The 17,468-nt window shown below is 44.6% G+C and overlaps 1 protein-coding gene across 13 annotated transcripts in view; it reads right to left on the bottom strand.

The window, feature by feature from the left end:
* The window catches only part of PTPRF (protein tyrosine phosphatase receptor type F), a 286,072-nt gene that overhangs the window by 120,414 nt on the left and 148,190 nt on the right, over nucleotides 1-17,468 (bottom strand). The window lies entirely within an intron of this gene.

Raw genomic sequence — 17,468 nt, 5'->3', positions numbered from 1 at the left:
TCTTTCCAAAGACAGAAGTCGAATAGGCTGAATCTCAGCTGCTCATTTTTACTGAGTCAACAACAATACAAAATGCCAGGAGGAGACATCCTGCACAAAGAGTCTCTGATGGTGGAGATGATCACAGGGGCTCAGACTCCTTGGGAAAATACCATCCTTCCTTTCACACAGGGGTTTTTAGACCCATGACCTGCCTGAGGGAAATTAAAGCAGATTCTCATCCTATCAGTGAAAACCAACGCAGTCCCAGTCTTCTCCAGACAACACTCAGTTCCTCGTGACCAGACCCGTGGTTCAGCATCTGGAGGAAGATCTCAGGGGCTTCTGTAGGAGATGGAAATGGCAGGGAAACCACAAACCCATGCAATCTGACCTAACTGCTGTTGAAGCTTCACAATGCAGACAGGGCTCTCCAGCAGATAGACAGGCAGCTGATGGGATTTTCACCACATCTCCCCAGCAGCAGACCTGAGGCAGATCTCTACAGAACCCATGCATTCCCCGTGACAAAGCAGGAAGGGAATGTCCCACAAAAAGCCATGAATGTTGCCATGTGAGAGCTGAAAATCCCAAGTTTCATATTGTCTGTTGAGTCCTTGACACAAAGCTAATACAACTCTCCAAAACATTTCATTTCCTAGGCCTCTCTCTTTCTCTCGCTTTTGCTGAACTCTGCTCAGCAACATAACTGATTCCATGCCTTGTGACAGAAACATGCATCCTAAAATAATGGAAAGAGCTAGGGAGAGAAAATCTCTAAGGTAATGTGAGGCAGGGAGAGCAAGAAAGCTCCCCCTCAACTTGTGGTTTATGAACAACCCTGGTTTGCTACAGAATGGCAAATCAACAGTTTGCCTGCCCACACAGCAGCAAGCAAAACCAGAAAAATAAATAGGAATGTGAAAATACAATTTTTATTTGGTACCATGAGGCAACATTACACTGGATAGTGTAATTTTTTGATTTTTTTTTTCCAGAAAGGTCAGAGAGCCCTCTGATTAAAACACCTGAGAAACCCTGGGTTGGGAAATAGGGCCCTACCAGCCTGGGAAGCTGAGCTGCCACAGGCACAAGCTTTGGACCCAAACCATGACACATCGAGCACATAGGATTGATCCTCCCCTGCAAACCACCTGCAAACAAAATAACAGCATCATCTTACATTTACACTGAGAATAGAAATTAAATTAGCAAGTAGATTTTGATCATGAAGTGACCTTTAAAATGACTGAGAGAAGAAAACATTAGCCATCATTATTTGTTCTGATACAGATCCCTCCTGAAGGCAGCTTTGTCGGCAAAATATTATTGCTAATTTTGTTTCATGTTTCCAAACTTCTTTTAAGAATCTAAGATAACTCTTATTTTCTCATTTTTTCATAGATAGCCTTTGCTGTCTTCTTTTTTCATCTAAGCACGAATTGGGAAAAGCGCTGTAGCTGAACTTAAAGAAACCTGGTCAATTTAATGATATTTAGTAACATTTGTAGCTAAAAAGGCTAAAAACACGAAAGGTAATGAGACCTCACACTCTGGTGCTTCAAGCATTCTCTTCCGCTTGTGCCACACGCTGAAGTGTGGAAACAATTCACATCAGTATGGGAAGGAGAAAACAACTCTCCTTGGAGACACAACCAGGGGCTGACCACAGCTGGAGGTCAGCCTGGAGTCAGAGCCAGCCAGACTCAGGGCAAGCAGCTGCACCCTGCAATCTCCTTTCACTCAGCTGGATTTATGGCCACCATCAATACACTCACAATTGCAGTGTTTGTCGCAGAAATCTTTATGAGTTTTCCAAATGAAAGCGGGCTTTTCTTTCTTCCTGCCTTAAGCAGGTTTGTGGAAAGATTGCCAAAAATTGCACCTGGTTTATGGCTTCAACAACATTTCTTTTTGGTGCCCTCATTGTACTTCTTCCTCACTTACATAAAACTGCAGGGATTATGCAGAATTCAGGTTTGCCTTGTGACATGGTCTTTGAAAAGTCAATACCATTTAGAATCTGCTTTGACCTTGTATTTAGACAGACACAGTATCATGTACAACTCCATCCTGCACACAAACTCCCTTATTCACGTGTCAAGAAAGACAAGGATTTTGACTGCTAATGCCTTCTTGTCTTTGCATGCGAGGCCTGTTTTGCTTACATCTCAAATTAGGGCAGGCATGAGCTTACAAAATTTGGTAACCTCTTAGGGCAGCTACCTTTATTTTAATTTAAAACCTCCTAAAAGTAACAGTGTAATCACTGTGCTGTAGACTAAGAACCATTTATGAGCATTATCTCTAAGCCATTTTGTCCTCGCAAAGGTTTCAGACATTGCATGTCCCGTGGCCACTTATTCTTTTGCCTTTCATATGTGATATTTTAACTAATTAAGCCTGAACGATCAACCCTGTTATGACGGTTGAGGCCACACAGAACACGATGACAGTCAGGTTGTACCAGATAAAACAATAATCCTTTATGAATCAACAAACATCTCAGCTGAGATCTGAAGTTCCAGCAGTTTTTCTACTTCCTATACACCCAGTGTCAATTCTCTGGGGTTGCATTTTTGTTCCACTGTCTAGCTGCATCTATCCCAAATCTCTTCACTCTATTGGCCCTATGTCTATCTCCACAATAGTTTTGCTGGAAATGTCAATGTGGTCCACTTTTGCTGGGCTGTCTCTCAGGAATGCATTCTTGCTTTTTAAACAATCCTGCTCTGAAAGACAGTATTTCATCTGGATTTGCACCTTTCTGGACTAGCCTTTCTAGCTATTTATCCAGTTACTTAGCACCAGCTGCATCAAATACCAGCTGCATGTAATGAAAAAAAGCATTAAAAATATTGTCCAGTCTGAACCACGTGCCTGTAGATCTCACTATTCCTACAACCATCTCATTGCTGTCTGTATTTTAGTCAACAGACCAAGGAACTGAAATCTCACCTATGGTCACTACCTCAACTAACAGGAAACACAAAGTTTCCACATCTGTGCACAAGAGGCTGGAAGCAGCTCACAGGAATGTGGAGTTGTTTAACTGGCCCTGTGGATGTGGGGATAGAGAGCTTCCATGACCCCATCTGCCAAATGCAAGAGGGGGTGGAGCCCTTTGGTGGTGTGCAGTGCGCACGTTTCTAGAGCACCTGGAACAAAGCAGGGATGTAAAGAAAAGTACAAGCAGGTGGGGAAGATTAATTGCCTACTAGGGTTTGGGGACATCCCGGGAGCAGAGAATGTGCTCCACAGCTCACAGGAGTCAGGCAGGTTGCCGTGCACCTCCCGGCTGTACTGAAAAAAATCTGCTGTTCTTAGCGTGCAGTGGAGAGGCAGCAAACACTACTCTGAATGTTTGGAGCAGGTTGCAACAGGCTGTGGCTCTGGTGGGACAGGTTTGTCAGCAGTGCCTGAGCTGCCTTCCCTGACAGCTCCCCGCAAGGCTGATCTTCTGAACATGGGGGTGTGGAGGTCCGGGAAAGGAGCTGGTCCCCCGCACGCCCCGGGCTGAGGAGATCAGCAAAGGCAGCCAGCTGCAGCATGCCACAACCAAGTGGCTGCCGGCACTTTGTCTCGCCTTGCTTTGTATCAGCATTGGACTAAGTGAGCTGATCAGGTGAATGATGAGCACCGTTTGTCAAGCCAACCTGCAAAGCGTGCCGCACCCCCCCTTGGTATGGAGGTGCTGGAGGCTCTTCCCAGGAGCGTGCTGCAATCCCGCCTGCTGCTGCTTTGTGAAGAGCTCCTCGTAAACTTGCCCATTTGCAAGCTGCATGCAACACAAGGCATCGCTGCAAACTCATAATTAAATTCATTACTCCATACAATTTTAAGCCATTCTTCAAATAATTACAGTAATTTGATAAGCAGAAATCACATAAACCTGCTGCAGTTTTATCTCTCCCATTTGCTGTCTGAAGGAAAATGTGAGTAATTAGTTGGATGATAACAGTCCGGGTTATGCAAGCAAAACAAAATTAATATAATCCTTACTCAAAAAACTCTAAAATAAAATGAAACTGATGACTCCTTCGGCAGCGTGGGGTGGGAGCAAGGGGAATGGCAGCAGCCAAGGGGAGCAGGAGGATGGTGAGGCTGCACTGGCCACACTCCCCACGCTGCTGTGCAGGCGGGATGCTCTCGAGAGCCGACCTGCAGCTATCGCTCCTCTCTCCCGGGAAAGTCACGTCAGGTAACCTTGGTAACTCGAAGGCAGGGGAGGCAGGAGGCGAAAGCTTCCTGCAATATTCACGGGACCATGACAGAACATTCATTAGCACTCTAATGTCAGGAGGAATCAGCAGCCCGGGTGGCTGTGCCCGCCCCACTGTGCTTCTCACCTTGTTTATGAGGTTCCTGACCTTTCCTGCTACGAAGGCAAACTGCAGCTCACGGCACGCTGGGGCACAGGGAGGACAGAGCCATGAAAAATTCACACCTCCAGCATCTCTGGTGCTTGAACTCGCAAATCAGGAGCCAGGGGATGTACAACATACAGCATCTCTCAGAGGCCCTGGCTATCCTTTGGGATCGCCTACCTGCCAGGCTGCTGAGGCAAATCCATTGTAGTCAGGAACCTGGCAAGTGCCAGGGACTCACCATGATGTGGCCACAAGGATAGTTGCCAGCACCCTGCTTTGCAGTAGGAAAGAAAGAGATAAAAAGAGGTGGAACTGGAGGCTATGGATATATTGTGATTAGCACAGAACCCCAACTCCCTGGTTGCCTTGTGTCCTGCTCTGTCCACATGAGTGCAAATTCAGAGCTGGAGATGGCAGGAGTCCTCTCTGTACACCCAGACTCTCTGAACCCTACAAGACAACGTTTGGTGACTAAAGAATTAACAGACCCAAAAACGCCGGGATGAGTTTCACTAGAGATAAGGAAACATGGAGTATATACCAGGCTGAAATAGAAATGTGGCCCAGCCGCAAGATCAATAAAGAGGAGAAGGCCAGAGCTGTGGTTACTTGGTGCTTGGATTAAGAGCTTCATCAGGTTTCTGCAATCAGATCTGATGATCCCACCAAAGGAACAAAGGGAAGGCTCCAGGCCCTCATTTTAGAGAAGCAAACGAAGAGTCATCAATTTTCTGAAAGTGACTTTATGCCTCGTTAAGACCCATCTAAATTATATACAAGATGACTTCCAAGTAATGGAAAAATGAATCTGCAGACAGTTCTTTTTTTTTCCTTTTATTTCCTCAAGGATGTGTCTCCAGCCAGCCTGAAACCAAATACTTGTTTAGGGGAGAAAAATTCCCATCCCTACAGGAAGATATTTCAAAATGAGCACTTCAATTTTAAATGCAGCTGCACCTTTCACACTCCTCTTCTTCCCCTAGAGCTCTTAGCACCCTGGCCAAGAAAAGCGATTCAAGACCTAAGCACCACACATAATAAGCAATTTACAAACTGAAGCAAGATTAGCTTTAAATACCACTCTTTCTGGAGGAATTGATCTCAATGTGGCAGCCCCATAGATATTTTAATATCTTTATAAAAAAAATCTTAAAATGAGAGATTTTCACATCTTTAATTTGGAAATAAAAACATTCCTGAGTAAACTAGTTAAATGCCATATCAAAAGGAGAGGAACAATATACTGGGACGGAACCCCACACGTTCTTTTATATTTTATGGTATATTTTACCAGGTGCTAAAATTAGAGTCAAATATAAGCGCACAAAAGAAAATGTATCATAGAGACTGCATCTCCTTCCACCACACAGCCACAGTGTCGACTCAATGGCTGTCCAGGCACTGGCGTGGCTCCGCTGCTGCCCTCCATCCCCAGAACCACATGACACCCTGGGGACAGGCATCAAATCCTCCTCAGAAAGCTGAGTCAAAACTGAGTCATCACCAGGAAAGATGATGGATTCACTGCTGATTGGGATTTTCACAGGAGTTAAAAAAAAATTATAAATGGTTCCTTCACTGCTGGAGAAGCTGCATCCCTAGTGCACACATGAAGAAGTTTGGGCTCCTGGGCCAGAGTGTGCCACCTGGGCTGTGAAGCCAATGCAGCACCCACATCACTGAGAGGGCTGGAGGCTTCTCATCAATTCCTGTAGCCCAGGGCTTCCAACAACTGCTTACTTCGCTCAGGGAAGAATTTTATTTGTAGTGTGCCCAATATTTTGTTTCCTTCCCAGCTTTCCTTGAAGCAGCAGAGAGCAGCCATAGCTATATCATGGGGCTGGGAGCAGTGGTTACGGTGACATCAGGAATGATCCCACGAAACCCACAGAAAGCTGAGCAATCAGAAATAGTAACAGATCTCTGGGGAGAAAAGCAGATGGAGCCTGAGGGAGAGAAAAGGCTGCTTCCCCACCAGAGCAGCCCAGTGCAGCTTGCAGGGATGGCATGAGCCCCTTGCAACTACCCCCCTTGCTCTGTAGGATCCTCGGTATGAGCAGCTTCCCTGAGCCTTCCATTCTGCTGGGATAGGTTCCTCCACAATAACAGGCCTGTGTGCATCACAGGACTATCTGGTGACTGACTGAGATGTGAAGACCTTGGGACAGATGACCTAATCTCCCTTCTGATCTCACGCTACTAAAATCACACGATTCTGCTGATGCAGCGAAACCTGCAGCAAATTCTGCTATTTCAGCTGTGGGTTTCCACTGGGGTCTGTAATCAATATGAATGAATCGGGCAGCAGGAAACAACTGCTACCATTTGGGCTGCTCTCACCAGATCTGATCCTCTGTGCCTGCCAGAAAACAGTGAAAAGCCGCATCCTGGGTGACAGCAGCGAGTCCTGGCAGCCCTGGGACAGGGCCACAGTGCCACTGCCTCACAGGCTGCTGGCCCTGTCGCTGCTGGCAGGGCAGCTGGCAGAGCACTGCAAGCCTGCAGCGCTCCAGACATTTGTCACAATTATTAGGGATTGATGAGGACAGGGATGGTGTCGACTGTCTGTAATTTCACTCTGAATGATAACCCTCTCCACAGGTGGCAGTCTCTGAATTAAGCCACCCTGTAGGGAGAAAGGGAGATGGGACATTGAATGCCTCTTTCATAGACATCTCACCTAAACAAGCTCTTTTATGCAGCTCCCAAACAGTGGCTGGAGGTAACTCAGTGTCCAGCCCTGCAGGAAGCCTCACAGCCCTGCCATGGGATGCTGCTGGTGGCCAAAGACTAAGCCCAGTCTATTGCAAGTGAGCACAAGGCCCCATCTTGACCTTGCTGGGGATGTGCACAAGTACTAAAACCAAATGAAGAGTGCAGGGATCTGCCCTAGCTGGCTGTCTGCAAAGGACTGGCGTCTGCAACTACTGGTTGTACGGGAATAGCTGCCTGTACAAACCTCCAAGCCAGCAAAGGCAACACCCCCAAAAGCCCAGCATAAAACACTTTGAAGAGGAGGGATACCACGTGGTAACAGACACATTCAGTTGTGACACCACCTGCAGCTGTCCCATGTACACACAATCCAAACCCACATTGTCCTGCTTCCATTTCCCTCATACCAGTTTGTACCACAGCAACACAGCAAGTGCTTTGCTCCCTCTCCTAATTACTGAGACTTAGCTCTTGGAATGATACCTGATTGTAGGCAGTGATTTTTTTTGCAAGTGTAACTGCTTGTCTTTTCCATACCTGAAACCCTGAAACTCATCAAGAAGGAAGCACTCTGGGGGGAATACATAATGTAGTAGGAGGCATGGTATGCACCTCTTTCTATGAAACTGCAATCCTAAGGCTTCACAGTTCACACAACTCCATTTATTGTACTATAGAGGGACTTACTGCACTAGCAGAAACCTGGTGCAATTCCTTTCATAATCATCAAAAACCTCTTGAAATTGGTGTTTTAAACAGTTGTACTAGATTTTCTAATGTTTTTGTTATATGGCATCACGGTAATTCTTTCTGCAGGGCTACATACTGAGGAACAGAACAGTACTACTATTGCTGCTCTTTGGATCATTAAACTCCTGTCTTTTAAAGCAATCAATTCTTGCTGATTCATGTTTAACTTTTCAGAGATGATTATATGAATTCTTATTACCCATTATTTCATGTGTGTTTTCAACAATCCTGAGTTTTAAGAGGACATCAGTATTACCATAACCTCCCATGGGATACTCATTTAAGGACATTAATTTTGAATGTTCTAAAGCACCTACAGCAATCTCAGAATTCCCAGATTGTATTTCAGTGGTATGTATCTACCCATGGCGACTGGCCAGTGACTGCATATTTATGACTAATTACCTGCACTGTTTTCAAGTGGAAGAATCACTTAGTACAAGGTACTAAGCAGAAATTTTGAAGGGATTCCAAAGTCAAATAAATATGCATCTTGGAGTTAGAGAGAAGGCTGCAAACTCTCACAGCTTTCCTAGAAAACTATCTCAAAGCATTCCAGTTGAACTCCTCATTTAACAATCTGTATTTGAGTACTTCTAAGAGACTGGCTGTCTATATTTAAAAATACTCCTGACAACTCCTTTTTTAAAGCGGAAGGTGCTCCAAAGCATCCCTGGCAGAGAGAGCTTATAAACTGCAGTGAGGACATAGAGAAAGCTTGAAGAGTTCACAGGGCAGGAGAGGGAAAGCTGCTGTGCTGAAGCAGCACATGGAGCTTATTAACCCTTGCACATCCAAAGAGAATGGGCAGGACTGCCAGTCCTGAGCAATGCAGCTCTGTATGAACAGGGGTTTAGGACATGCTACTGCCTATCTCAGCTTCCACACACTGCTGCTGTGTGTCTACAACAAAGCTGCTGCCTTGTCCCCAAGGAACATATCCTCAAATGCCCAGGGAAAACTACTGCCCACTATGCATGCTCATAAGGAAGCTGGGGCTGTGGTTACAGTAGATACTTGTAAGCACAGCTCTCTAAAATATATTAAAAAAAAAAAAAGTCAGTTAAGTGTGTGCTGTCTTTACTGACAGATTCTCTTTTTCACATTTTGCTTGAGCTGCATATGGGTCTGTAAAAAGCCATTCTTTTCTAAGCATCCTGGCTTTGACAACCATAGCCCAGATTTTAACACTGCACACAATTCAGCCACCACAGAAATTTGTGCTAATGAGGAAATGTGCCACTGAAGTGCATCATGTTACATGGGGGAAGGAGAGAGAGCAGGGAACATGTAGGCAAGGCACCAATTGAAAGAAGAACTCATAAGGACGTGCAGGCTGGGCCAGATGGCTCCCCACAGCCCTGAAGTCCACAAGAGTGTCAAAGATGCTCTTCAGCTCAGAAGGTGGAAATGGCCATAGCTGCCAGTTTGCTTCCCACGTTGTCCTCAGTGGGAACAGACTGGATGGGAACACAATTGACTGGACTGGTTTGGTAAGTCTTTAAACATCTTTCTAGAGATAAGGAGTCTAACTAGGCACCAAGCTGAAGTAACTCACATCTCTACCATCTCAATGACTGTGCACAGATAAGCTGATTGTGATGCCAGCAATGAAGGAGAAAGTCTCAACACAAATGCAACCATTGCCATCCCCTCTAAAACTACACTCACCACATCTGATTACCAGAAAGCATTAGGTCATTATGAAAATGCAGACAGAGGTAGAAAGTAACAGGGTCCCCACAACTTGTTTTTTTAATTTTGTTTTGGTTTTCACCTTGGGGGAAAAGGACAAAGACTTATGGTCAGGCAACTTTACAAACACAGTATTTGGAAGAAAGGAATTTCATGTTTCATCTAAACCCCTCTGGGCAGAGCTGGCATTAGGTTCAAGTGAAGTATGCCACATGCCTCAATGGGAAAAAAGCAGATGGTGATAATAAGTGGTGGAATATTTCTGCTTCCCATCTCTGAGTGCTCCATTTACTCTTAACTAGCTGTTTCCTGCTCAGTGCAGCAGATATTGCTCCTGCCTGAGCACGGTCAACTGACCTGAAACACAAGTTCATATCATGGGACCACTGAGGTCTGGGTCTTGGTTCCACCAAGCATGAAAATGACCCTAACATCTTTCTGTGTTATCTTAGCTATAGATACAAGTAATAGGAGACATACAATAATTTGATGAAAATAGCCCAATAGTGAGTAATGACTGCAGGAGAAAGGGTGAGCTTTGTGTTCTTAACCTAAAAATGGAACAGTGACATGGTAGTTATGAGCCATTACCAGAGGAAAAAGAGGCATATCAAAATCCATACCTGACAACTGAGGTTACTGACATGCCAAACAAGGCAGCCAGTGCCAAATAACCTGAGAACAACCCTGCTGGCACAGGCTTAGCTTAGCCCACAGCAGTGCTCCTACAGGCCACTTAGCTCAGGTGAGCAGCGATGCTTTTGCTACTGGAGCGTGACTTTGCCAACGAGCAAAGTTAGGTTGCTTGCACCATCTGTTACCTGTCAGGTTTTCCACAGAGTTTTTTCTAGGGTAGTGTGTAACCAGCCAAGCTGGAGGACGGATCCTTTAGTTAAACCTTTAGTTTATGCCAGATGTGCTGGCAGCTCTGTGCTATGTTTTCTTTTCCTCCTAACTGACAGTTGAAGAAACTTGACAGCATTTTCTACCAGCTGCAGTATTGCAGCTACATCATTTCCCACTCTCAGGGCTGCCAATTTCTCTCCAGTAACCTTGAGAATGATTCCTTTTCTGGGAAAATGATGACGTGTGAGCCCTGCGTACACATACCCCATCTATCCCTGCTATCCCTTCCTGAATGAGCTGTTTTCAGTTATGTTCCATGTCAACAGGAGGAGAATAGGGGTTTGTTGCTAGTGGTCAATCTCTGACAGAACACGGTCTCAAAAGTCAGCCCTTCCCTTTACTCTGGCTTTACTGGCAAGTCCCAAACCAGCATTGCACGCTGTCTGTTTTACAGCAACCTCCCAGGATCACTGCTGAGCCAGTTCCATAGCTCACTCTCACCTGAAACAGGAACATCCACTCTGGATATCCCACTAAGACTCAAGGCACACTGATCCAGCAGTGTGAGGCTTAAGCACAGCTACCACCCTTCTGGGACCCCAGAGCAGGGACCTGTGGAGGAATTTAAGCTGCCATCTGATGCAGAGATGAAATTGCAAGATGGAAGGACCTAGTTAACCTTGTGATCGAAGCAGTGTGCCCACAAAGATGGAAAGGACGATTTGCTGCTAATTTGTACGATTGCTTTCTGGTTTTTCTCCATGCCACCCCATCAGACGTTACTTACTGATAAGCACAAATTTAATTTCATTGACACTTCAAAATAACCCAAGTGCAAATCAGTTCTTTGCTGCTTCTTAGGAGAAGATCTAACGAGAAGCACAAAACTAAGTTAATCCAGAAATTACTTGCTATATTTTCAGGTAAAATTACAAGACCAAAAAGAGTATTTGGTCACCTTGCTTGACCTGCCATGGCAAATTTCACGTGGCAGCCCTTCACACTCACCTTGTGCTCTATTTCCACATATACTGGGCTGAAAGGTTTTGCAGAAATGTGTTCAGCGTCAGGTAACATCAAGGGAGAGAGAAGCCAATACTTCCAGTGGCAAATCAGTCCCACTGTTGGAGATCTGAGCCTTATTTCTGCTTCACTTTCTCTAGTTTCAGCTTACAGTTATTGATTCTTGTTCTGGCTCTGTCTGATGGATTAAACAGCCATTCCTTGCAGCTAGCACCTTTTCTCACTTTAGGCACTCGTACTCCACAAATATTTCACCTCTTGCTCCTCTTCCTGCTAAGTGTAGTACACAGAGCTTCAAGTCTTTTGTTGCATGGCATATTTTTTTCACTTGCAGATTACTTTTTGTGCCCTTTTACATACTCCATATTGTGGTCAGGGTCTGCATTCCTCATTGTCAGAAATAAAGGTGGGTATGTGAAACATTTGTTACTGCACTTGTCCTTAGGGTAACTTTGGGCAGTGTAACAAAGGACAAGAACCATCTCCTCCTAAATAAAATCTGGACTCCTAGGAAGAATGGCTGACCTCTCACTCTCATTTGTGCTTCCTCCTTTCCCAGCAACAACTTAGCTCTTCTGTTCTCTTCTTCTACAGCTCCTACACATACTCAACATGCACTTCATATATAAATAAGGATCATTCAAAGACTGGGATAGAGAGCAGTCCACGCAGGAAAAATCAATTATAAACCCAGGTCTATTCCTGACAGTTTGGTCTTTCAGAGAAAATGTTTAATGAGGTATTTTTTAGGAAATATAACAAATGTAATTCTTTCTACACCAATTTTGATTTTTGTATTATGAGTCCTGGCAGGATTTCAGGAGTGGCTAGCCACGGTCACGGTGCCAGCTCCTTGTCCTTGCAAGGTGAGGAATGGCTTGTTCTTGGTTGTCATTACAAGAGCATAATGTGACATTTGTATAAGTAGCATGAGAGGAGCTCAGTGTTTATCATTAACAGCCACCAGGCCTCTGCAATGGCTCAGGTGAGAGGACAGTCTGACCCTGTTGCCTCCACTGGAAACCAACAAAGCACCTCAGGGGATGCCACTGGGAGGTGGCTCAGCTCCACTACTGCAGTGCTGGCTACAGGGGACATGCAAGCATGGGCATGTTTGAAACCCCCATGTTTGATGTGCAGTGTCACACTGCTGGTAACTGGCTGCAGCCTCTGAAGTTTTTCATTTTGTCCTGAAGCTTACATCCTGTGAAACATAATGAATCCCCAAAACTTACCCCATGTGACAGTAACACAGCATGCTTAGGAGAAGGAGGGATCACACTGAAGTAGTAGGCTTTATACTTGTGCTTATGGGTTTCAGAGAAACTGGAAGAACACCCCAGGTGTACAACAGAGTGTGGGGATGCCAGGCAACCTCTGTGCCCAGGACACCACAGATACAGGCAAAATCTACACCAGTGAACAAAGCAAAAGGCTGATTGTACTGGCACAGCCGAAGAACTAAGTAAAAGAAGCTACTGGAGAGGAGAAGTTCTATGAAATCTTTGAGTGCAGGGCCCAACAGAGCAAACTGCATGAGAAAGGTTAAAGAGAACCAGAGCAGGATCTGAAGAGGCACTGATGACCTCCTGACAGCAGGGGAACAAGCCTCTGCTCCACTGATATCTTGATTATAATGGCAACTTTGACCAAGACAGACTCTTAGTCTCACTTTCACACACATTAAGTGTCTGAAGGAAACACTGATTGCAGAAAGACTTAAAACTGTTCATCCCCTCTTCAACTTCTTCTGTTGAAATTAGCCTCAGGTTCAACAGAGACAATAATGGAGACAACATGCAAAAAGGAGGAAGCAATACTCTGAGCAAAAATCTAGCAATCAGGATTATGGTGACAATTTCAGCCAGTAATTAGTAAAATGGAATGTTAATTATTACTACTCCCCGCTCCCCTTCACCATGGCTCACACAGCTGTTTATAAATTGATAACCATAGAAATGAGCTTGAGCCAAGCCTGGGTAGTTTGTTGGTATTCACACAGTATCAAAAGAACACATTTGCATTCTTTGCCAGAAAAATCAATTTACCTTGATTGATGATTGAACTTCAATAAATTCTTTAATATTTTGGTCATTAACTGTGATGCCGTAACAGTGTCATGACCAGAGTGCTGTTGTATTTCCCACCATGGCTCTTGTTAGCTGCACTCTGTAATATGCTTGAACTTCTCACTGAGCCCTTTTAAATATTGATAATCAACGCTTCTCAAGCATGGTCCTTCAAAACAAAGCTGAGGCTGCCCAGAACACTTTATTAACACAGCGTCTCCAGTCACTGGAGAGGCTGGACAGTGCAGGTGGATGCACAGGGTGCTGCTAAAAGCAGCAAAGGCCTCTTTCCCACTGTTGGTTTTGTCATCAGTTCACTTCCCCCCAGTAACACTGAAACACTGCTTCAGACTACAAACCCTGCTCCTGCTTCAAAATGAACTGCAGTAATTTCATTTTCCCTCTTAGGAACATTTGAAAATGAGAAAAGCAGTAATACTTCTCTTTATGCATTGGGCTAAATGTAGGCAGACTTTAAAACAGCCTGCCTGATGATAGATATATGTCTAAAGTCAAAGAGCTAGAAGCACTTAAAGGTGCTGTAAAAGGAAAAAAAAAGAGAGAGAAAAAAAAAGACATTGTTGGTATTTTGCAGTTGAGAAATAAGTGAAGAAAATAAAGAAATAGCAGCTAATGCAAACAGCAAAAAGAATCTTCAGGGCACCGGGCAGCTCCACTTGAGTTGCAACAGCAGACTTGGCAGTGGACTCCTGTCCTGGCTGAGCTGCGACCCATGGACTATTTATTGTCACAAGAAAGCAGGAAACTGTTCCTGCTACACATATGAATGCCAGTGATGCCAAATCTGTCCCTGCAGAACATCTCCTGTTTGTACTGGAGCAGCATGGCCCAAGTCTATCAAAGCTGAGCCCTGGCCTAAAGCCATGGCAGACAGCTCAAGTACACCGCTGCTGAACTGGGGTAACTCCCAAGCAAGGTAAATTAGCCCATGCTTATCTCCACATGATCAGAACAAAATCCTTTCTGAGAGCCAGCAGAGCACTTGTGTGCTGAGCCACATCATGTGGTGCAGGTGTCTCCTCAGCTTTACAAGGATGCAGCCATCTCCCTGCCCGCCGCACACGAGCATGGCAGGAATGTGAAAGACCAAGAGAAAAGCTGCTAACATTGCAATGCTGCATCCAGAGGGGAGACAGCTAATGAAACTGAGATAGCAGTGCATCCATTAAAGCCAGGGGACAGTGGGAACCTGCGCTCTGCTCCTGCTGCAGGAGAACTGCCTGTTGGCTGGCTGTTAAGAATTAAAATTGTGCTGTCAACAGTCTAAGTCTCGCATGATTACACACCTTTAAAGGCAATCAGGAAGAAAATACATTCAGATGTATGTGGCAGGAGCTGAATAGGGAAGATACCACAACAAGTTTCCATTACCTTTTAAGAGCTGGTCAAATATTAATCACTATGAAATCTCTTGACAAAACCAGCGGTACAGTTCAGCCTTTCCAGACATGCAGAAATACAGAACACACGTGTGAGGATCAAGGATCTTCCCATCTGTGCCAGGCAGTGCACCAAAGCACACTTTGCTTCTCCACTGGCACTGGCAGAGTCTTGATGCACTGTCCACAGCAGAAATACATCCACTGAATGTGGATCAAGGATCTCCTGGCCTGAGGACCTGCTGCTGAGGTGACTCTCATGGAGAGCCTCTGCATTGAAGCTGACCTCCCCAGTCCTGGCAGCCTGCTCACAGTAGTCAATGCCTATTGCTATAAGCAAGGAAAATAAAATTGTCCTATTTTATCTAAATTTTCTTCTATCCCTCTGGAATAGTTCTAATTCCTCCCTTACCCAAACCTGCAAGAAGTGATTTTTTTTTTAAAATGTCTTGTTTGTCTGTGGTATTCTCTGATGAAAAAGTAAAGATGCAAAGAAATTCTTACCTTTGCATCTTTTGTTTTTGCATCTCTGCATATTAACAGAATATTCAATGAACTCATTTAATACTTCTCAGTGATCTACAAATAATCCTTTGTGGTTTTGAAATGTGGCTATAGGCAGAAAAAATGACTGTATCATTTTTTTAACATAACTGTTCTGTTCCCTGTGTGTAATCAGTCATGTCTGCTAAGTATATTTACAAAAATGAAGCTAAACATCTTCCCATCCTATTGTTTTGCAAAATAAATGTAGCTCTAGGAGAGAAGCCTGGCATCTATTCTGGCTCATACATCATTAATAGAATTACATGCAAAATCCTGAATTGCTGTAACACTGAAGTAATATCCCAGTTTTACTCTGTTTTTCACTGAGCCTACAGTGGTGGTAGCAGAGAGACTACTACCAGCAAACTTTTCATTCTGAAGTCAAAACCTTTCTTCTTCCCTATCTGGAGTGAAAGATGGAAGTAACAAACATCCCCCGCCCTTCCAAATACGATGAACTCTGTAGAAATGTGACAGTAAAAAAGCAAGCTTTTCTGAAGAGCTGGCATGTATGTTCAAGCAAAATGCCTTAAATAGAGCCAATGGATTTAGGGAGATGCACTCTGAATCCAGACACATCTCCAAGCACACTGACAGACAGTTTCTCTTCCTACCAAGGTGTTCTCACACTGAGGCAGCTGCTGGGGTGACAGCAAGATGGTTCTTGATTCAGCTTATTTTGGCTGAGCCTGCAGGTGACTTCGACCATATTTCCTCCCAGGTGCTGCTGCATTAACTGTATGAGGAAAGCACCATGCACTGAAGCTGACAGAGACAGTTACAGCTGCCCATACATGCTTCCTTTCTTATTAAGGAAGGAAAAAGTGCTGCTCTTTATTCTGTTGGGATCCCTACAGCAATTCCTCAGTCAGGCTGAATGTGCAAATGCTGCCTCTGCTGTGTCCTGCCTGGCCCTCTGAGCTGCAGCAAACCCCAGCAGCACAGGGAGTGTGTCCTGTCACTGGGCCATGAGTTAATCTGGACAGGCCCATCTGTATTCCTGCGAAACCCTCTGGATTATCTCCACATCTGTGTCCAGTTCTCCTGCAGTTGGTCCCTGGAGAAAAGGAGCCTTTCTGTGCTTGGAGGAGGCTCAGCACACGTGCAAAGGCACTGGAAGGGACGAGCCCTGCAGGGCTGTGTTCTGACTGCACAGAGAGGGCAGCCCAGCTCCAGTGAGGCAGATCAGCTTCACCAAGCCAGGCAAAGCCAAATGTGAGGAGCAAAGATGCAGAGAGAAGAAGTGAGTTTTCAGATGTGCTAACAACAGCAGTGACTTGTTGCCAAACAGAACTGCGATTTATGCAGCAGATTTGCTTTCTCACAGGCAAACTCAAGCATCTGCACAGACTTTGGCTGAGAAAATGGGGTGGGGGCAGGAAGACCCTTTGGGTCCAGCATGCATATGAGCAGACACATGCACACACATGAGTGTGTGACAGCAAGAAAACAGCTATACTCACAAGTGAAGAATTTATCCTTGATTCCTTCAGTTAAAATCCACCAACACTTATTTTCTTTTTTGGTTGCATCAAACTTGGCATTTTAAAAGCTTGTTTTCTGGTTTGGTGGTTTTTGTTATGCTTTTTTTTCCTCTTTCTTTTTCCTTTAAACTCAGAGCTATTTTAAATTTGTTTTAAGATGAATGCTGCTTTCATTCCCATCCCTGGTTCCTAGACTGCATTTCTGAGCCTCTGCTGCAATTTCACTATGTTTAGCACTTACTAGGCAATTATAACTGAGTCAGGTAGAATGACAGCATTTTTTCAGTTCAAGCACACAATTCCGTATTTCAGCGAGCTGATTTTTAAACTATTTAAATGTTAATAGCATCCACATAATTGTAGAGATCAGAATGTCACCAGCTAATCCTTGTGCCTTCCAGCTGACTTCTGTCAGCTGCTTTTTTGCTTTCGTTATCAATGCCAGGATATATTTTTGATCACAATTATTAAGGTGAAGTCAGAAACACTTTTATTTGTATTCCTAGGTGCTTGCATCTTTCTGCTCTTAAATCTCACCAGCCCATCATTTCTTACACTAGCAGAATCTCAAAGCACTGTTAAGGCATCACA

The sequence above is a fragment of the Geospiza fortis genome, unplaced genomic scaffold (assembly GCF_000277835.1).
Source record: "Geospiza fortis unplaced genomic scaffold, GeoFor_1.0 scaffold333, whole genome shotgun sequence".
Taxonomy (NCBI): domain Eukaryota; kingdom Metazoa; phylum Chordata; class Aves; order Passeriformes; family Thraupidae; genus Geospiza; species Geospiza fortis.
Note: the sequence above shows the minus strand (reverse complement) of the source record. Positions and strands in the feature narration are given on the sequence as shown.